This window comes from Hylaeus volcanicus, chromosome 2 (genome assembly GCF_026283585.1).
Source record: "Hylaeus volcanicus isolate JK05 chromosome 2, UHH_iyHylVolc1.0_haploid, whole genome shotgun sequence".
NCBI classification, from domain to species: Eukaryota; Metazoa; Arthropoda; class Insecta; order Hymenoptera; family Colletidae; genus Hylaeus; species Hylaeus volcanicus.
In genome coordinates, this window is record NC_071977.1 from 19,904,710 (window position 1) to 19,927,592 (window position 22,883).

Consider the following 22,883-nt stretch of genomic DNA (forward strand, 5'->3'; position numbering starts at 1 on the left):
ACCTCCGGCGCGGCGCAGGCGTAATTTGGAAGCGAAGGTCCCTGGACGGCCCTGCTGGCCAAGTGTTTGTTCTCTCCGCTCGGTTCCGCCTCGATCCTTCGACGATCCGTTCAATAACGTTTTATGTTTGTTAGATCGGGGGTTCCTCAACCTCCTGACGATGGGTACGACGGAAATCTCATCGATAACTGTTTTGGATAAGTTATTTTAGACTAATCAGTGGAATATACTCTTGTAAGGTAAAGGAGTGCGTCGACCAAAGGAGATTGAATTTGTTTTGAAGCTATTGTTATTCTTAAATAATGTAGGAAGAATAAATTTTTGTTATTCGGAGGAAGTAATAAGTTCGTGGCACAAAATTAATTTGGTGAAATACAATTTAGTAATAAAAGTAATGAATATAGGGAGTAGATACTTGTATTATTTTTATTAAATATTATTCCCATGATATGTAATTGGTGTTGTTTCATTCATTGAAATCCAAAATAGGTGGTAGAAGTACTTGTTACATCTGGTGTACTTGTAGTATTTTTATATTACTATTTTTGTTGGAATAATATTATTTAGTTAATGCAAAAATATATTACACTGTATTTAACTATAGCTATAACTGTCTTTAACTATAGTCAGACCTGTGTATGTTTCATAATAAACGTATTGTTGGGTTGTTTCTGTTGTTTTCTTATTATTAATTTTCACCAGTATTTTCTTGTCTATATTTTTCGTTTACAGTTAAATAAAGAAAAGTATTGATTGAGTGGTTATATGATCCCATATTCCATTAATTCTGAATTAAATATTTCTCCCATTGTGTATAGTTTGCGTTGTTCTGCTGTATTGATAAAATTAAAATAATATTGGTGGAAATACGAGTAAAGCAGTAAAAATACTTATTTATATTGCACTGGGTATTAGGTACACTAGATTACAAAGTACCCGTACTCTTCAGGGTTGGCGACCACTGACCTAAACAATTTGTATTGGGCTAAGGCCCGAGCAATTTGTTTACAATTCACGAACAGATACGGTCTAATTGGACCAATCATATTCCAATTTAATTTCTCAATTCAATCAGGCGCATAGTTACCTTATTCGATGTTACTCCATTCCCTATACGTATAGATTCCGCGTGTGCCCCCCATCTTATCCTAGGATTACGTGCAGTTGCCGACTACATGTATAGCAATCATGTCTGATTGATCTTCTCGGATAGCAATCGTTGTTCTCCTATCTCTTGGAACATCTCATTGTTACAAACATTTGAAGTTGTAAAAACTGCAAACTTACATCATTTTTCATTAGTTCACAGGCTTGTTTCCGCAATTTATAACAGTATTTTTTAATTCTTGTAATGTTCTTACCCTTTTGTAATTATATGCAATACGAATAAATGAAAAAATGGGAGGGTGTTAGCGAAATGCATTTACCATCTTCGACGTCAAGGAATATATATTCTTAACAATATTACTTTATGATAATATTAATTGCGTAATCATGATGGGCCACAATAATAATTTCAGAATTGTTAATATCTAGTATTACTGTATGACACTTGACACAACCCAGCTACAATCCTAGCAAAATATCAAAGCGTTTCACCCTAAGAACACAATTTACACCTAGAGTTCTCGATTAGGAGCTCAACAGCAACAACATCACCAAATAAAAATAATATTTCAAGCACTATCACGTATTAAAACCAAAATAGCGAGAGTTTAGCGAAATCCCTTCGTCATCTTCGACTTTGAGAAACATATTCTCGAAGATACCTCGGTCGTCACGCTTCGTACGGCCCCATACCGCAAAAGTGCACGAACATACCATAAGCAGACACTCCCGTGGGTCCGTATTTCTTAGCAATGCGGGCGACGTATGCAAAATTCGGAGTCCAGACGAGATATGCAAATCGTTAAGGGGTTGATAATTCCACGCTGGGCGCAGCTCTCGGTCGTTCGCTCGTATTCCACGCGGTGCTGGATGAAGCAATAAAGCGGTAGCGACGGGGAGCAAATTTCCAAACAAGAACCGCGTTTATCTCGGACGTTGGGGCACTCGCAACGCGAATTTCCTCTTCCTGACTACAAGGAGGCCGTTGTCACGCGAAATCGTTGCGGGGCGATCGTGCCGCTCGGAAGAGGATTGCCTTGAAAGTTTTGCATGCGGGGGTACAGGAACCGGGAACCAGGAACCAGGAACCGAGCGAGAGACCGGCTTGACTGGTTCCAGCCGTGTTTCCATGTTGGTGTACGTGCAGGTACACGTAATACATCAGGGGATCGGGGGACGCGTGTGTTTGGCCTCACTTGCGTAATCCGTTGGGAGTGGCGTGTACCACCTATTCGATCTCACTCGAGGATATTATTTGAGAAAAGATCGCGAGAGTTCCTTGCTTGTTTCGCCACGTTGATCGCTGCTATTGTTTTTTTTAACGCTAAATCTACCACGACCGGTCAAATGACCGTTTTCAAACTTTTGCATACAGTTCTTATATACAGGGTGTCCCGTAACTGGCGGTACAAGCGAGTAGGGGGTGATTCTACGTGAAAAATTGAATCGAAAGTGTAAAATAAAATTTCTTCGTATAATGTTTTATCTTCGAAAAAAATAAGTTTGAAAATTTGTCGAGTACGCGTGTAATTGATTTAGCTTCAGTTCGACGGATGGGTCGGATTGTGTACAGTGATGACATTATTGTAGCGTTTGAACAATTAAAATTGCACAACGACACATTAGATAACGTTCGATGCAATTTAATAAGGAGAGATATGATTTATGAACAAGTGTTCATAAATTAGACGAATTCTAGAAATCTGTTAATCAATCCATTGACAACGTTTAGGAACAAGAATGCGTACTCGACAATCTAATTTTTTTCGAAAATAAAGCGTCATATGAAAAAATTTTATTCTACATTTTCGATCCAAGTTTTTTTACGTAGAATCAGCCTCAACTCGCATGTACCATCAGTTACGGGACACTCTGTATAATTGTTTCATGCATCATTCAATTTAACGCGTTGACTGTCAGACAAATACTTTTGAAAATTTCTGCTGGGGATTAAATATTATTTAGACTATTGGAGACTACATAATCGAACATTTGTCGTGGTATTTATTTTTGTAACTTTATCAATCCAAAACAAGTAATTCGATCATTTGTCTATCATTCGGACGCAGTTGCGCCCATCTCGAAGTTCCTCGCGATCCTCTGTAGATCGAGCCAGCAACGGATGTTTGGACAGGCTGTCTGTAATTCACGCTCGGACGTGCAAACGTCTATAAAAGTTCCTGGTAAGCCGCGCTAAAGTGTCGGTAGTTATTTGCGATTTAAAATATAAGTACTTATCTCGTTATAATCGGCGTGTTATGAGGACTTTAAGAACGCCGAGGAAGTTATTTCAAGGAGCCAGCCAAGTGTCTTGTATTTGCACACCGTTGCGTTCGCGTTTATCGTTTTATTGCATTCGGTGTTTTGCGTTTCGACGCTGTATATAACGTCTTTTAATCTGTCGGGTGATTTTAAAGTCTAATGACCGTCACCGCCATGACGGAGGAGCTACTTTGTTCGCCGTTTAAATATTTATAATTCGGCCAATTCATTCGAGACGTCGTTGACACGCGGCTGTTATCTAAGACGTTTCCTCGGTGAATCTAACGTCGCTGTTAAGAAACGCGAATTTAACGTTTCTCGTTAATTTTTTCACGCGCGCAGATCGCTATCGGCTCGTAAATCGTGCGCGTACGAGTCTTAGCTTGATACAGCGGATATTGATGTTGTAATGGGACATTATTCTCGAGGGACGACAATTTTCACTGCGGAACGTCGCATTCCTTGTCATTCCATGCGCGATTGCTATCTTCATTATTCGGAGAAAACTTTACTTGGTCCGAGAACTCATTCAATTTTTACCTTGAATATAAATATAACGATGTATTGCTAATAATTTGCTATAGGAATTAATGATGCTAAATCAGAAAGCATTTTGTTTCCAAGTCAATTTTAATTAAAAAGTAGTCAGAAGTATTTATTGAATAATTTTCTAATTCTAGAAATTCCATACCGTATCCATATCTCTTTTTTATTCATATTATCGTACGACAAAATTTTCCTAGTACTCTAAACTATGTGTTTCCAAATGAATATCTTCTATTGCATTTATTTTATTTGATTCACTATAAAAGACATTATTTCTTGTTCATGTATATGACTACAAATGAATCAAGACTGATAGCAAGCAATACTTGTTGTTTCCAGGATTCTACACAAAATTATGTGTTTTACACATGTACACAAATTATACAAAGAATTACATATATAAATCCAATTTTTGTGCACAATCTATCCTGTAAAGGGTCCTGCAAAGATGATTGAAATGCTGATTTTCATGACTATATTCACGTAAAAAAGTCTTTGACTTACTAAATGTGCCCATGACAAAATATATTCCATATATTTCTTCATTAAATTCTTCATCGGTCTCATTACATGAGAACGAGTTAAGACACTTCTGTTTATTTCGTTGAGCCGCACGCAACCCTAGAATTAATCCCTATAAATAACTCACACCCCTACGTAGGTATCCATTGAACAACCAGACTGCTTTGGTTCTCCAAGTTATTAGCACCTGTCGCGAGCTTGATACTTTTTATCCGAAAGCCCCTAGCGTTTATGCTCACGTGACTTCTGTCGGGGCAAAAACACGCGCGAGCCGCAGGTTAATTAGCGTGTCGGTAGTTTCATACAGCGATAAATCATAAAAGGGCCCCGTTGGAAAGAACTTCAGGACCTGCATACTACGCGACGGTAAAGATATATGACCTACTTTATAGCGCCTACGACGGTGTGCTCGGTGAAGACGATAAATCGCCGCATTGTGCAACGTCTGAGTTGCCTTTTGACACGCGAACGGGTCTTTTTGTTTAAAAAGGAACCAATTACTAATGGAGAAGGCTACCGATACGCTGCCACCGCGCAAGGCGGATACGTTTGAGTTGATACGGTAGAAGGGTCGAAAGTATCAGATTAGGTGTTTTAAATTTTATTAAAAACGCTTGCACAAATTTTGGTTCTATTAGGTCAACGTAGATAGTAATCCTACACTCTAGAAAATATAATGTAATTGTGTAATATGATTTTTGACGATTAAGTGGATACAGTTCTTTTATTAACATCTGTTATTCCTCAAATGTCACAAGTAACGTGTTCAAAATAATAGGTTTAGCATTTTAAAATATATTTAATATACGTTAGTTAAGAGTTTAGCACTTGGACGAGTGTTAAGTATAAGTTAAAAAATAATAATTAAAATACATACGTCAAAAGATGAACATAGATAATAATCTTACAACATAGAATGCATCATTTTTAATGACTGGCTCGAGATAATAGTATAAAGTGTACAAAATGTGTGTGTTTTTTTTTGAGAATACTTTTGATAATACATGCTACGTATTATACGTAACTCCCTGAACGAACTTCGCATTCAGTAGAAGTCCTTCCGTTTCCAACACCTGCCACTCCGAGTTTTACGAGTACCGTACTAAATACACATAGGAAATAACTACTCGATGCAATTCGCTATCTGAATCAGCAAACATCCAGATTTTCACTGGACGATCCAGCAATCGACACTCAGGTTTAGCTTACTCATAAATAAATCAGTAATATTCTTATCAGGGGGAAATGGAGTACAGATGGACAGGTGTGGAGGAGCTGACCCTGCCTCTCGCTTATCTTAATTGTCAATTAAGTTTGGAGTCGCGTGTACCGGCTAATGACACGCCCACTCAGGTTGATATCGTCATCATCGTCTTCAACGTTGTCATCTTCGTTGATCGTCGTCCCCTTAGGTCGATGCCACCTCGATTACGTATTCTAGACGCTTTAATTAGCTCGACACGTAATTAATCGAGTGCAACGTATCTATCGGTCACTTTGCCTTCGATTCGACGCGCTTGATACCTGAGTTGGTTCCACTGACGCAGCCAATTTACTTTCTTGCTGGATTATTTTTATCGCGACGAGTTCAGAAGTCGAGACGAACGACGCGAAATGGAGGTTTTCGTGCGCGTGCACCGTGTACAAAGGCTCGTTTTCATGGTAATCATTTTCATGGTTATTAATTTTCTAATTAAGCTGTGCCTTTTTCACGTTTGCGCTGCGGCATTGTTTGCTAATTCGTGTGAACGGTGGGGCAAGTTTGCAGAATGTCGGGAAGATGATGGAATTGTTGCGGTTTTGCTTGTTCGCAGGTGGAAAAATAATGGGATCACTTGGAAAGTACAGTATATTGTTTTGTAATGGGGTCAGACCAGCGTTGGTTTTTGCTGCGGTACCTATTCTATGCGAAGTAGATTTATATTGATTTTGAATAGGGTTTGGTGAAATGCCATCTCATTTTTCAGTGCTCTGTTTTCCATTTCATTTTATTTTAATTGAGTTACTATGTTGGTAGAATTTATATTGGTGTTTCTGGAAGTAAAACTGAACTTTTTTGGTAGTTATTGTTAGATTATTATTTGGAAGAATGGTAATGCGAAGAAGTAATTTGTGGATTATAAAATATACTGCACTTAGAATTCAGAAATATCTGATCGTTTAGAATCTTCAATACTCACTGGGAGGGATGCATTCATTCAAAAGATCGATGAAACAAGACGAATATTATTACATGACCACCTAAAACATCATCACTCTCATGTTTGATAGCTAGTAGTTGTTAGATTAACTTTTTTGCTTCAAATTTTAAAGAATAAAATCCAATAAACGAAAGAACATTTTCATGTTCTGGTACAAAATTCCAAGTATGCAAAAGGCTTGATGATATTAAAATTATAGAAAATGTATAAATCTTCTCTCATGATAGTAGAACATTACAAGTTTCTTCTTTAAAACGACTAAAAATAGTAGCAGAAATTTTTACATTAAATTGTGCATCAGGCTATAAAAAAGAAACTTTCTGAAAATGCTCAAAAATATGAAACATGCCCTTTCTACATCCACTTATACATCTCCAGTTTCTGTATCCCAGGAATCAAACCGACATTAATCCATCCTTGTCCAAACTGGAGCGTTTCACGGTGTTTTCCAATTAAAACGTGCGCAGGTTCCTCTTCGGAGTTTCGCCAGGCAAAAAGCAACCCACCCCCAACGTTTTAACGCGAAAAGAAATAACCGTGTTTCATCGACAAAATGTACCCACGGTTTATGAATAAAATATGCAGATATCTCCTCGGACAGTGGATATGCAAAATCGTCGCGCAACTTTTCCGCTGCTTGTGCACGCGTATAAAATTTAACAAACATTTCTTCTTGAATCGAATATCTCCGTAGACGCCTGACTCCACTAGAGCGAGTCAAAGAGAGGAAAGGAAAGCAGAAGGAATTGTAAGGAGATCCTCAAGACAAGTCTTCGCTTTCTTTTAAGCACGACACCTTTGAATCGCGATAGATAATGGAAGGGACGGGAAGATGGAGGGAGAAAGAGGGACGAGAAAAGAGGACAATGACAGGAACGCTCGTCGAGGAGAAAGAAGTCCCTTTGGTGACACACGTTTGAACAGCATAACGAGCCGTCCACGTAATAATAACCCTGGCCTGAATAATGGAAACGCAGGCAGCCATGAATGTCACGATCCACGGGTACTTAATTTGTCGCGATCCCGCGCGCTACGCTTAACATTCAAATTTCCAAGGGACCATGGCGTGTCCTTTACAATCTTCGAAACCGCTCCTGCGATCTACAGGCTACCCTCTGTTTGTTCTTGCTGCAACTTCTTCAATTTTAAACGCTTTTCGGATGGTTTTCTTTTTATTTCGCAGCAGAGTTTCCGAGGAGTTGATTGGTGTTTATTATTTATCCATGAAAAGTTCACCAAGGGCTTTGTTTATATTGACACTGAACATACCACGACTGGTCAAATGACCGTTTTCAAACTTTTGTATACAGTTCTTATGTGCAATACATCGTATGTGTCGCTGTATATGAATCGTATATGAACTACATACATACAGTCAGTGTAACAAGTATTCATACAGGAACCAATTCAAAATAAAACTTCATATATTTATTTTATTAATAAATTTTAGAGGAAGAAATAATTAACCTCTTTCTTCTCTTCTTAAAAAACAAAAATAAAATTGAAGAAGTGGCAATAACAACCAGGGGAAACATTGGAACATGTCGCAAATGAAATGTCAAATTCCAGTTCTGAATTAGTTAGAAGTTTTGGCAACCGTATCTGTTGGTTTCTCGAATCAGACATTTTCTTTCTTTGGCAATCCAATATTTTGAACCACAGACCTCTGAACTTTGGAGGCCCTTGAGCTAGCGACTCCCCGGGTCGCGGCTTCTGAAGTCTCCTCGATGCGTCCCTGAGTTTAGGCAAGTATCCTATCATAGGGGTGGGAATAAAAAAATCAGCAAGAACTCCGGGCGATATTCGTGCGCGGTGACGAGCTCAGTCAAGTGTATCCGCACGTCGATACTGTACCGTCCGCATAATCCACCTTTGCTCCCCTACACCCTCGACGCGGCGGCCTTAAAGGAGGTGCTTTTCAAGGTTATCCAGCTGCCTTCCCACCCACCCCATCCGAGGAAGCAGCAGCCGAGTGTCCTCCTCTCTGCCAGAGGGTTTCCAGCCAGTTGCCATGCCAACCAGACCAGGATATTCCTACTCTGCTCTTCCACCATCTCTCACTCTCCAGCTCTCTCTCAGCTTCCAACTCCCGCGTTGCCTACTAATGGAGGGATCGAGAGTGGCAAGTGCGCCCGTCGGAAGATCTTCAAACGGAAGAAAACACGATTTCACGAGCGCCATTCGTTCGGCCCCGAAACACTAGGTGGTAGCTGCAGAGAGAGCGTCCAGGGGTTTGTGGTGCGAGGGGGATGAAAATAGGGGATAGAGTCGAGGCAGGGTGGAAGAATACTCGTCGAAGAATCGAAACGAGGTAGGACGGGCGTTGCCATGCCGACGAATTATCATTTTCGCCCCCGTGCACCCCAAAAAGGGAGTCGCACCCTCTCCAGCGCGTACCTGACTCCGCCCCTCTGTGCCCATGGTATGGATTTTTTCCCCTGGTCGGCGTCCACTTGAGAGCGGCGCGACGCCCGAATTTTTTTTCAGCGTGCACGAGAGGACCTCACCCCCACCCCCGCCCCTCTCTCTCTCTTTCTCTCTCTCGAGTGCGCCCGCCGACGACCTTTTGTCGCCGGTTTTTCGCCTCTCTTTTGTCGTTACGAACGGTTGGCACGACGACGTCACCGTCGACGCCGTCGTACTCACTGGCGTCGTTGACGCCTTGGAAACCCCGTGTCTCTCCATCGGGGATTTTCAAGGGTTCAAGCTGCTCGGCTGATCTTTCGACGGCGCCAAGATCGTAATTCAAGATGAATCTTAAGCAGCCGCGACGAAATACCTTGGCGCTACGAGAACCTCGCGTTCGGTCATTGATGCGAATCGCGGGGGTGTCGCGAGGAGTTGGAGGTTTTAGCGATCGCTGAATGCATTTAAGAGAGCTCGTTTTATACCTGGATAGCGTAGAAACCTCTTAATAAACGTCTCGGTTGAACTCGAGCGAAACGAATAATCGGGGAAGAATTTCTCTTCGTAAGAAACGAACAAGGGATGTTTCGTAAGAGTTAAGTAATTGGGAAATATTTATCGCGGAATGGGTTCGGAGAAAGTTCAAATGTTTCTTCCATTTCATTAATAAGTAATACATGCACAATATTTTATGTCTAATGCTACATTATTGAATTCCATATTGCTCCATTACTGTTACAACATCAACGTCTAAGAAATTAGGCATTTTTGGGACAACCTAATGGTAGGATACGAAAATTTCTTTTTACACCAATTCTTTTCATCGCAAATTACTGAATGTCTACAAGATATGAATAAACAGTCCTCAGGGGCTATAGCATGCGTGTACGCAGCTATAGTACGGGCTTAGCGATCCCGAGGTACCCGACCTGTAAAAGGGCCAGTGGTTCCCATTAGAGATGTCAAAGAATGTAATGTAAGATGTTGAGAAATAATTTAAAACATTATAAGAAATTAAGGATTGATATAAAACAATGGAAATGTGACATGGAAAACAAAACATGTGCAAGACTGGACCAAAAGATACAACAATCCCAAAAAACAATAGCCTACATGTTAAGTCTAAATCTATGAATAAACAGAGAGGTGGAAGTATTAGTATCCATTTAATAACTTTCACAAGTACTTCTGCTATAAAGAAAACAATTTAAATGATTTCAAGCAATAGAAACACGAATCTGGGTATAGATAATCCCAATACGATTCTAGGTACACTACTACATTTATTCAAAGCGTGTCCTATATAGGTACATTTATTCAAAGCGTGTCCTATATAGGTACATTTTAATTGCGTCCCAGTCCCAAGTCTCCCGCCTCAATTGCAATTATTCGCCGCGCACTGTGCCCAACCAGAATCGAAAGTGAGATTTCCGAGCGAGTCCACTAAGATAATTAAGAGCGTTAGAGTCCCGAAACGCGCGAGTTGGAAGAATGGTTTCCGCGAGGAGAATGACTAAGTTTCCCCCTCTCGCTCTCTTGTTCATTTTTCTTTTTTTTTTTAATTTCTGGAGGGATATCCCGACGGTACCAGCGAATTTCTATTCCGCGTCAGTAAAACCGGCTTCGATTACGGCTAATTAATGAATGTTCTAACGAGTGCTCGTGTCTGGAACGGTGGCTCGGCGAAAGGGGCAGCCGAGTGTTCTCGAGTTAATTTCTATGGGGATTTGAGCGGATCAATACGAGCTCTTTCCCTGCTTGTGTGTGCAGGCTGATTCAGACGGAACGGACTCGTCTGCCCCCGTGTAGCCGTGCAACGAGCACACTTTGCGAAACCTGCCTAAAAAAGTCCGCGAAAATAACCCTGAACGAAAGTTACGTTGACCAGACAAAGGCTGATTATACTTAACGCGAGCCATCGTAGCGAGAATCTCGCTGCTCGACGGAGCAATTAAAAACGCGAACGCGAAAGGATCCAGGACGCGGCGAAGATTTACAAATTACGTTTCCATGTGGTGGCAACTACCGAAGTTCTCGAGTGGGGTTCCCCTTTGTTGTCCAGGTTGAATTTTGGCGGTATCAATACAATTAGACCATCGTGGAGATGTAAATTTGCAGGTGCTACGGTTAAACTAAGAGTGGATTGGAAGGAATTGATTTTAACTTGGGAGGCGTGGTACTTAAATGCCAACAGCAGAAAGCAAATGTGATGATTGAATTTTTGAAATTGTGTTTTATAGGAGTTCATTGATCTTTATACGTGTTGCCACGATTTCTTTAGGTTGGTAATATTTCATATTTCCCATAAGGCTTGGTTTTGTAATGTAGCTAATATAGGTAATAAGTTTAAAATTCTTATTTAGATAGCGAATGCAAGACAAACAACTGTCTTATGAGGGTAGTTTCTGTTTTAATCAAGACCTCCTCAGGTAATAACCTTGATATCTAAGCGGCGAAGCAAAACAGTTCTACACTTCTAATATTTAATAAACAAGAAGAAACTTCAAGTATTTCTGTTCTTCTTCTTGTGTGAACAATGATTGGTAAACTACAATCAAGAGTATTCCTCTTATTGTTAAACAAACTTGAGAAAATTGTCCATGTATGTGCTACAGTCAGTCCCATAAATATTCGTATCTTCTACGTATATTAAAAAAAATTTGTCTAAATCACGTGATAGGTTTGATATTTTCAAATAAATGTTTCATTATAAACATGTACATGAACAAACTTTACACTTGTTTGTATTTGCAATGAAATGTTTATTTGAAAATCAAATAAATATTATTGCTTAGAGTAACCAAAATACAAATTCTGCTCTTACTAACCCACAGAAATCGACAAAACATCCCAAATAAATCGTAGTAACTTCGCTTCCATTCGTTATCTACGATTGTAGCAAAATTCCATCCAACGTCCAACACCATGGAGGACAGACTTCGGCATCCCTGGGCAGTTCGAGACCCGATGCGAATCGCAGGGACAAGATACGTAGCCACGCGATGCTCCGACTCGCCCTTCCCTCCCCTCGGACACAAAAGCGACCACCGTCAGTCCCGAACACATTCACGCATTCATCCCTTCGGCATTCCGCGGCAACGTTACATCGAAAACCGACGTCCCACGACACTGAAAAATCGCCAGCCATCACCCTGGCCATGAAGGATCCTGTAGAATCCTGGCGTGTACGCGCAACCATGATGCCCTACGAAGTGTACAGAGGCACTATATATCGCCGACACAGTGGAAGACGAGTGGCACTCGTAGGGTCGAGGGTCCTTCCACGATACGTCATGCCCCATGGGGTTTCTGACCACTGTGGGTATTCTCGCCTCCCCGCCCCTCTGTCCGTGGAAACAGCCCCTAGGATCCTTGACACGAGTTCACAGGGAATATGTTGTATATAAAGACGGGGGAGTGGATGACGCGGGTCTCGGGGGTGAGGCAAAGAGACAAGGGTAGGACGAGGGCGGCCATGTTGTCGAGGGTGTGCCCGGGGGGTGTAGCCAGGAGGCCTGGTAGCCATGGTAACGTCGTTCTACCCCGACCGACCGGAAGCGAGGTGGCACGAGGCGGTACTGTACGACCGCCAACCGGAAGTCGCGGTAACCGGAAGACTGGCCGCGGTGGCGGGAGTCGAAAGCCGAAGCAGGAGGACGGGAGGGGCGAGGGAGGTAGTACGCTCGACTGGCAAAAAATGAGGAAGAAAGATGCGATCCCCTGTTGATATACCTACGGTCGTACGCACCCTACCGTGACGCCGGATGATCGATGACGATGTCGGCCACGCATGCACACACCGACGGTGCCCGGGGAGACGAGGTTGTATGCGAGTCCACAGACGGCGAGGCTAGCGCGCAACCTCGTCGCGATGCTGCCTCCTTTGTTGCCGGCCGGTGTATCGCGATCCCATTTCGCCGGGTTTTTATTAGGTGTTCCAGCTGGATTTCTGCGATTTTTCGACAAAAAAACGTGGTTACGGTCCAAGTATGGAGAATTTGTAAAGGGTTTTTCGAGGGGTACTTTTGGAATTTGTTTTTCGAGAATAAAAGGTGCTTGTTAACGAAGTCGTGGTGGATATTTGCTTACATAGCATTTGTGTGTTATTAAAATAAAAATTTCTAAAGGTTCTTTGAGAAAATCTTTCATATAAAGCTATATTTTAATAGCTTTGGTTGCTAAAGATACGAATTTTCTTTCCTTTTCTTTTTAAAATTTCATTCGACAGAGTGAAATCTGCAAAATTTCAATAACATTGTAAACATACATAGCTACAATTATTAATCATTAACCGTTACATACATGAAGTTTAAAGAATGCTCCATTAGAACAAAAACACAGCCAACATTTACTGGTTTAATTGAGATGGATACTTCTGATGTAAAACAGGCAAATTCACTATTTTTAAGTATTCTGTAAGTTTCAAAATTGAATTACAACGTACCTGCATATTCGCTTGCGAAGACTATTCAGATTAATTATGATGAATTCTACAAGTCAATATCCTAAAGTTTCTTAATTTCATTATTAAGAACCTGATCACGAAACAAATAATTACCATAAAATTATACAAAATTATCACGGACTAATTTACTTAAAGAAGTGTGACAAAGAAATAACCACCATTAGCAACGATTCGTTCGATGAATTTTAAGTTATTCACACGCGATCAAGCTTTCTCATGCCACGTTCGTACTTCCTTCGCCATTTAAAAAATAGGAACAAAGAACTTCTTAATGGTACATTCGTCGAGTGCCATTTAAAGAAAATGGCTCGACGATTTCATTGCGAACGATGAAGTCATTAAGATAAAGTTAATGGCGTCTACACATCTTTCGTCGGACTAGGAGGGTCTTGCAAAGGAGGGTTTACCCGCGTTAATTGATTCTATTCCGTTTAGGGTTCACGGAAACGTTTACCTTCGTAGGTGGATCGAGGATGCCCCGCTGTTTCTGGGTGAAATTTATGCGTTATCACGGTGCGGTGCGCCACGCTGGCAGTTATCTCACTTTTGCATAATTGTTTCCTACATTAGACCCTTGCGTCGCATTAAAAAATTCTACGCTCGCGTAGACGCGTGTATCGTTTGCCATTGCCGTTGTTAATCCTCTTATAGTCCACATGACCTACGGGCGAGATAAAAAGTAGAGGAAACTTGTATAATTTCATGATACTAACAACTTCTTGGTTCCTGATCTTATCAAGAATTACCAAGAAAAATACGTACACGTAATCTTTAATACAGGAGTTTATTTATTTAGTCATTATTTAGATTGCCGTAATTGGTTGCTTCCTTACTACAGTTCTTTGAATAAACTAATCAGGGTAAGCGCAAATCCGTGATAGTATATCTACATTTACGAGCTATTATGTGGTGAGAATTATTTCTTTTTAACGAGGATACATGGTATTGCGAGATAATTAGAGTACTCGAGCGCAGAAGAAAGGAACTTTAATTTGTCGAGGTATTAGAGTAATGTTTCTTCTAATTACTCTGAAGAAGGAGTGATTTATACATAGTCTGTTCTTTAAAGTACTATTTGTTATACTGTTAAATTTTGATGATTTATATATTGCATATACTGCATTTCTATCTAAATTTCTTTTCTGATAGACATTTTAATCATTCTACTTCAAAACATTTCGTCCCTATTCGAATACAAATTTTTAATGAAGCGTATTACAATCATGTCATATCAATTACGTTACATATCAATTTTTATATATCTCCCTGGGTTTCATAAATTGAAACAGACAACGCAAGTGCAAACACGAGTTTACTCGTGACCGGTCAACTATGTGCTAACTTCCAAGATATTGAATCAATAAACAATCATATATTTTTTGTTGGTTGTTGGAAATTGGTATTCAGCTAGGAATTTTGCTCCATTTCTGTAATACCTTAAATGGGAGCACGCGTACCTGGTCGATAGCTCCTCGACTGTAGGACAATACTTTTCACCACCTTTCCTGCCACGGAAAGTCGATAGCATGAGTGAGCCCCAACTCACGTCTCACATCCAGGTAACGGTACCACCCACGACGCTAAACGCGCTGGGAATCACGGATTACCGGTATCTCTGCGCCGCGCGATCTCGGACAACTCGGACCTAACGATGACTTACGATCGGCTTAAGTGTCAATGCCTGTCGCGTCGATGGAAATCGTGCCTCTTCCTGTCTCCCAGCGATAACTTTCGCACGAAACTCACGATCCACCTCAACCTCCGCGTTGCACGTCGCGTGGAACTTTCTTGCGACAAGTGTACTTGCATACGTTACATAAAATCATCGATATACCGGTTAAACGTTGATCAGGACCGGAGATGGCAAACATAAAGTAATACGGAATTCTACAGTTTTTGTTTTCCTAGTAACTTCTTCAATTTTATTTCATTTTGCGGATGAGGAGTTAGTTGGTATCAAAGAAATAGTTAACCTCTCTTGTGATTGGATACACACAAATTAAAGCAATTTTTTTCTGTAAATCGATTTTAACATATTAATTTGCTGTTTCGCTTTAATATGGCATATGTTTTACTTCTAAAAGGTATTGTGATCGTAAGTAATGATAATTTGAATATAAAAGCAAGTGTATACACATGTGTCTGTATCCCTCAAGAGGTTAACTTTTATTGTGATGAATGTACAATAGTTCATTCTAGGACTCTTCATGCCTGATTTTTAGTGACAATTATTATACTGCAATTACAGGTAAAAATATCCCCCATTAATTTCAAAGGTATAATAGTCCATTTAGCAGGTATGCATCTTCCTCAACTTGTTTCGTGTTATTATCATTCCTTTCCACAAGACAAAACAATATGCCAACGAAAGAAATATGAAATTTTGTTACATTAGTTTAAATTGATACAGAAAAACCATTCATTTTTGCAAAAATCTAGAATCACTTCGAACAGCAACCTCCCAATAATGTATGTCCTTCTAGAAACAGTACACCTTTTGCTCTCAACAACGAGATATCTCGAGTTACATAATTTTCCCACAGGTATGATAATAAAAATTCAGACTTCCATGTTTATGAATATTCATTTGGCACACAATGGAACATTTCACAAAGAAACAAGTTTGCAAGGAAGTTCGCTGAATAAAGATTTCCACGCGAATAAACAGAAATACAGAAATGGTTTATCAAAGCCGTTCGTCACGGTTGACGGAGGGGGATATACCAGTAAGTAATAAAGTTTAGGTAACGCTGCACTTATGGACACGAGAAATAGTATCGCGGCTAACGGTACCACGCGTCCTCACGCAACTTTGCACGTGCAGCGTCGTCACGCACACATCGCTAAATTATTTTACAGCTCGTAAGTTCGAACAACGAATACGTCGACCGCTAACGAGAGAGTCGCATCTATCACGATAATAACGATTGCGATCTACGGCTCGGTTACGCGGCTGCGCAGACGCGCGCGCCAGTGGAATGCCTCGCGCAGCCTCGGGAAATAAACGGAGATTGGTTCGTTTAAGGATTCCCTTTTCTTTGGAAACAGTGAAGATCCCGTAATTTCGAGGAATTATGGAAATTCCAGCGAGAATTTACGAGCACCCTGCATTACCCGCCTAATGGGTAAATTTGCTTTTCGTGGATGTCGATTAGGTCAAAACTTGCATTCCTCGCAATTTTTCGTGTTATAACTGTAGTTATAGCGTAGTTAAGATGATAATTGTTTCTCTTATGCGAAAAGTTGTAAGATAGGGTTCTGGAGCCTTTTTGTGAATAGTTTACGTGGTTAATGGGGTAGTTTTAATCGTGTTGGAAGTACAGTGTCTTTATTTAGGAAACTTGATCGCTAGATGTGGATAAATGTGAAGTAGATTTCTCGTAATGTTCTTTAGATTTGTTTGAATTGCTGTGAGGAGTCAATAGTTTCTCTAATTATACTTTGCTTTTTTCCATTTTGCGTTTTATTCAAAACGTTGAATGTATTCGAAGCACAGGAAGTGAAAATCTAAAAGTTTTTTTAGTTTCTTGTTAAAATTACCCAATCACTTTCCGTATTTTTGCCACAATTTCTAGTGACAATTATTAATCTAGGACTAAGATTAATTAAATATATCGTTTCCTGATTTCAAAGGCACAATAGTGCACTCACCAAGTGTTGGTCTCGATTGATATTTCCATAAAACAGTGCGTTATCTCACTCGTTCATTCAAGATACAGTGTAGGTACTTGAAATATTTTTGCATTAATCGCGGAAGCATTCTACCTACCACATGCTACGATTAAATTATAAGTCGAGGATGCAGGACGATTTCCACTACGAGCCTCTGTACTTATTTACACGCATTCTTACTCGTCTTTATCATCGGTACACTATTTCCCGTTACGGTTGCTAAATGTTGCTCTACCAGCGAAGCGCAACTTTGTGAAATAAACAAATTGGACAACTTCTTGGGAGAAGTTTTATTAAATTAATCACAGATATCAACGAGTAAAATTCCTCCGCGATCAGCGACGGCGATAGTATGTTAAATTTTGTAGTATTCTCCTATCGGTATATGTTTCCAATTATATTGCTGTTGGGAATGTGTCGGATGTTGCTCCCCTATTAAAATACACGTTCGCGAAATAAAGAAACCGAACGATGCCAACAGGAAATTTCTTCTCGTTTGCCGTGTGGTAGTTGAACGATCAATTAGACGCGAGGATTACTTTTTTCAAGTAAACGGTTGGGGTAGCCGATTACGTTTACCTTGTTACTCGACGTTTAATAGTTTTGCCTTTCAAAATGGATGCTCGATCCAAGCTTTATACAGACGTGTTCAAAAGTATTAGACATCGAGCATATTCAGTAAACCACTCGTTGGTTTTTATGTGTTAATAATGTACAATGATTTTTGTCTTGTTATGACTCATTTTCAATAAGTTTATTCTACAGATGGAGTACAGCACTTGGGAGCAGCGAAAAATATTAATATTATAAATAGTACTTCAATTTTCTTACTTATTGCTTAACAGTTTTTGGCATAATGACAAATTTGATGAAAACAAATATTTTAATTAGAATGTTGTCTATGCTTAACATGAGACCAAAACAACTTGTCAAAGGTTTTATTTTTTTTCAATGTATTTTATGATATTCTTGTTTCTACATGTATTTATTTGAGTTTATAAGGCAATTTAGTTTCTACAATGAATTATTTGGTAATATTTTGCCAATATTTTACCATAATAGTATTCAAGAATTATATTATCATTAGATTCTTGGGCAAATATTTATTACCCGTTATAATTAGAATTAATAGTGATTTCGTATATTTTATTTGTGCCTATTGTACATAAATATTATCATTCCTTAAAGTCAATGTACATGCATTTCTCACATAAAAATTATAATTATTTTCTTGTCAATGGCAACATCACTTTTAAAAGATAAGACGACAAATGATATCTCAGTACCATCTTTGCTTTTTCATCAAATTATAAAATTGCACATAAAAACGATCTATAATTCACTTAACGCGGAAAGCACTTGCAGAATGGACGCGTCGAGAACTTGAAAGAAAAATAATAAACAGCCAAAAAGTACATACATAACGCAACACGTAATCTAACGTAATTTTTACCACATTCATTGCTTCTACGTCAAATATTTTGAAAAATTATGCACAGTTACTCCATTATCGACGCCAAACGCTTTTGAACCTCGCTGTAGACGTCGCGCACGATCTGCCACTTTGAAAAAGTGCCCAGCCAAGGTGAGACACGCGAGAATGGAGGCATGTTTACACGAACTATAACATGTATCGCATGGAAACTTTAATAACAGTAATTTCTGAACGGCGCGCCGTTATTGGTAATAATAACTACTTCTTCCCGGTTGGTGTAACTTATAAAATTCACGGGCGAGCGTTTGCTAAACGCGAATCGTTACTTTTGCGCGGTTCCAAACGCGCGTCTCTTTGTTGCCCCCTCCCCTTCCATCCGCAACGGACAGTATTTTATTTATTTTTCCAGCAATTTTTCTCCAGCGGAGCGACGCGGCCAGGCCTTTCAAGAAATATCGCTCTCCCGTCGCATAATTCTAGAACCGCCATTGTGCGCGAAAGTTGCATTCACCGCTGGCGGTTCCTCCGCGGTCGGTAATTAAGTCGTAAAAACCGAGAGCATATAATTATTAAATTAAGTAACGCAGAGTCGTAGAGCCTCTCGTCTCTCCTTTCTTCTCTTTTTTCCTATCCTTTCCATTGCCAGTTTCTCTCTCCCTGTCTCCCCCACCCTCCGGTTTCCCACCCCTACGGCCGGGTGCACGAAAGGAGGCCCCCAATATTCCCCCATCAGCGGTGAAATCGGAACGAAGGGTGCAGAAAAAGGGTGCCGAGAGGGAGGCAGAGTTTTTCGAGGTGGTGCTCCGATCGATTGGGCACGCCCAGTCGGCCATTTTCCGTAGCAATTAACGAATTCGTAATTAATTAATGCACCCTCTCTCCCTTCCTGACCGTGGCTGCCCGGTGGGTTCCCCTTTCATGCGCCCACGGCGAAAGAAAAAAAACGAGGAAGAAAAGTTTTTACGCGCTCCGTGCTTTCACGCGTTTCACGCACATAAATGCGCGCGATGCCAATGGAAGGGACCTCGCGAATATGTATTTTCAACAGTGGAGGGCGGGGGTGGGACATGAACCCTCTGTGAAAGAATTAATGAGACCTTTAAACTAGAATTAAATGATAATTTTATTAATATAATTAATGTTTACTTCATTAGAGTGGTGGTATTTTTTGTATTTATTCTAAGGTCTGGTATACATAATGCTTTGAGTATAAACGAGAAGCATTGTAGTTGGAAGCGAAACCTCGAGTCACGTGGAAGGAATGTTGGATGATGCTTCATTTTAATTCTAGAATTGTTAATGGATAATGGTTGAGATATTATATATCAGCATAATTTAAATCAGTGTCTCTCTAGCTTCAGTTTTCCACCCAGGCCCTTAATGAGGGAGAACTTCCACCAGTTTCCTGAAGTAGAATTACACGTGAATTTTTATAATACATATAATTGAAATTCAACTAATTAGGAAGTTAGTGAAGTATAGAGATGGAACGTCAGTTTTTAGTTTTCATTGTAATATTATGTATGTAAGCATTATGTTGCGACCATTAGTATGTGGTAGTTTTTAAACGAAAGTTATAAATTATGTACAGAAAAAGACATTGCAAAATTGACCATAGAATTTCAATTAGCAAGTAATTCACTAAATAATGTCAGTCTTTTCTTTCACATCAACAGAATTTGAAAACAAATAATGCATCATATTCCTTCTACAAATAAAATCATAGAATTCGTTTACTTATCGTTATCGAATAGCGAATAACTTTCTACAAAACTAAAAAATGGCTAATCTTTCCACAATGCCGTATCCATCCCTCTTATCTGTCCGTCATGTAACACGATGTTCAACCCTATCGCCAAGCTATTACCGATGAACAGTACCGGTTACTTCACTTATCGCGAAGTAAAAGAAGCGCTAGAAACTTAATTGACCGGTGTCTTGACCCCGGCAGAACGCTTTACTCTTGTATGCAAATTCAGACGGATTACCTGTCACGTGCGCGTGTGTAGGCCTGCCAACGAAAAAAGAGCAACATTTTAATCAGCGGAATGACTATCCGTAATTGCACCGTATACACAACAGTGACGAGGCGTTCAATTTGTCGCGGGGGGCGGGGTGGGGTGGGGGGGCAGTTGCCAAGGCGTCGCGGTGCCACGGGATCGACGTTGTACGACTCGAAGGGCTCAGTTTCAGCTTGTTATTGCCGATATAACCGCAGATAAATTAATTACCGACAGGTACGCGATTAATCACGCCGCGAAACGCAATAATTCTCGCGCGAACGCGTGCTTCGTGTAATGAATTTCCGCGACGCCTTAGAAAAGAACGAAAAAGTGGCCACGTTAATCAGAAACCTGTAGCCGGCTATGCAAAATGCCTTTCTCGCTCTGCGAATCACCAATAACTCTCGTTTGATTCTTGTTCTGCAATTAGTCACAACGGGCCACTTCCGGTCCGATTATTTCCCGATTTGAATAACACGCGTGTCCGATTACCAGCGAACGAGAGATGAGGGATCCGTCGCCAGAGCTGTGCGAAATTCTTATCTCGATACGAGGTTAGAATAATGAGTAAAGTTATTCTTGGTACGTTATTTATCTGAAACGTAAAATTTAATGTTACTTTACATAAGGTAAGATAAGGAGCACTTTTGGAGAATTTTTTTAAAAACTGTAGGATTAAATAGAAAATTTTAAAACATGTTTTATATTAAGGTAATATTTCGTAGTTCTTCAAAAATTTTTAGAGCGAAACATTCATCCTTTACTGTATTAGGTTGATTTTTCTATAAGGGTTTATTATATTATATAAAAACTTGTTATATGAAACGATTGGTGTTTTAAAATAAGAGAGGTTTTTTTTTATATATAACTTATCTTCAATTAATATTTAACTGTATCAAAATCACCGTTTCAGTTATGAGAAATTCAAACAATATTTCCAATCTGTATCGTGTTATGTTGTACATAAAAATTATATTTTCTCTCCAAGCAAAACTTTCATTCACAAACTAATATACGTTCCATTACATTTAAATGTATTTTTACACTAGAAATAGGTACACAAATATCAGTACCCATACATTGCCCACAAATAACGTCATAATTATTAAAATTCACGTACACACTTTTAAATTCAGTTACATGTACCAACTCCAAAAATAACTCAATCTACGCGAAGAACCTTTTTCCCCCTCAAATAAAACAACTTCACAACCGCAGAGAATTCAGGAAATGTCTCGTCGAATATTCTCCTATCCGAAGACAGTCAATTATTTCTAAAGTTCGCCAATTAACAAAGCACTTAGACGTTACGCGATCCACGCGTAGTCATTTATTTCGCGTCGTAAATCGTCGCTACCGTTGCGGTTCGTTTGATTTAATTTCCAAGCCTGGATCATCGGGCGCACGACGACGGAAGTGCTCGTGGATAAATCATTCGGTTTCGTTTGTTCAATTAAAATGTAAATCGCCTGTTTCTTTTCCGTCGACGCGGTCACGATCCTGATCGTTGCCCGCGTCGTACGTCGCTGCAACTTGATCGATGATTGTGTTACACCTAACGGAGAGATCTTTCTTTTCGTACAAATCGATTTTCTGTCGTTCGATCTTATCTACAGCCGCGGATCACTTTTAACGCGCGTTCGTCTGCGCAGCTTGTCATTAGAGCCGAGTGCCCGCGACAGACCAACGCTGCTGGCTTCGATATCGGTAATTTCCTCATTAAAATTGAATCGTTCGCTTACGCGTTTCCTGTTGCATATGCATTCCTTTCGCGCGTTTAGTCGCCGATGTAAAGAAATTGGCATGGCGTGCACGAAATCGCAGTTGAAATTCAATTCTGGATATGGAAATGGTCGTTAGAATTAAGTCTTTCTTTTTTATTATTAATGGTATTAATATCTAAAAGTAACTGGCTAAAAGTAAACTTAATTTAATATGCAAGGGTTCTTTCCTTCGCGCGTTTAGTCGACGATGAAATAAAATTGGCATGGCACGCACGAAGTCTCAGTTGAAATTCAATTCTGGATATGGAAATTCGCATTAGAATTAAGTTTTTCTTTTGGGTATTGTTATTTACTTGTGTGCTACGAGTAAACTCAATTTAATATGCAAGGTTTTCTTTCCTGAATTTAATATCTATTTATTCCATGTCTCGACTCATGTTGTATTTCAGATAATTTTTTGACAATTTCTGAGCGATGCCTCGAGATTGGTTAATCTTCTCGAATTTTAGATAAGTTGAACGTAGAACGTAGGTTATAATA

General features: G+C 39.8%; 1 long non-coding RNA gene across 1 annotated transcript; it reads right to left on the reverse strand.

Moving 5' to 3' along the window:
* Nucleotides 1–9,319: 9,319 nt before the first annotated feature.
* LOC128872142 (uncharacterized) lies at nt 9,320–16,399 on the reverse strand. The gene is made up of 3 exons (XR_008456108.1): nt 14,967–16,399; nt 13,964–14,170; nt 9,320–12,993 (listed from the first exon to the last, which is right to left on the reverse strand). It is a non-coding gene; the product is annotated as an uncharacterized LOC128872142 (long non-coding RNA).
* Nucleotides 16,400–22,883: the final 6,484 nt, after the last annotated feature.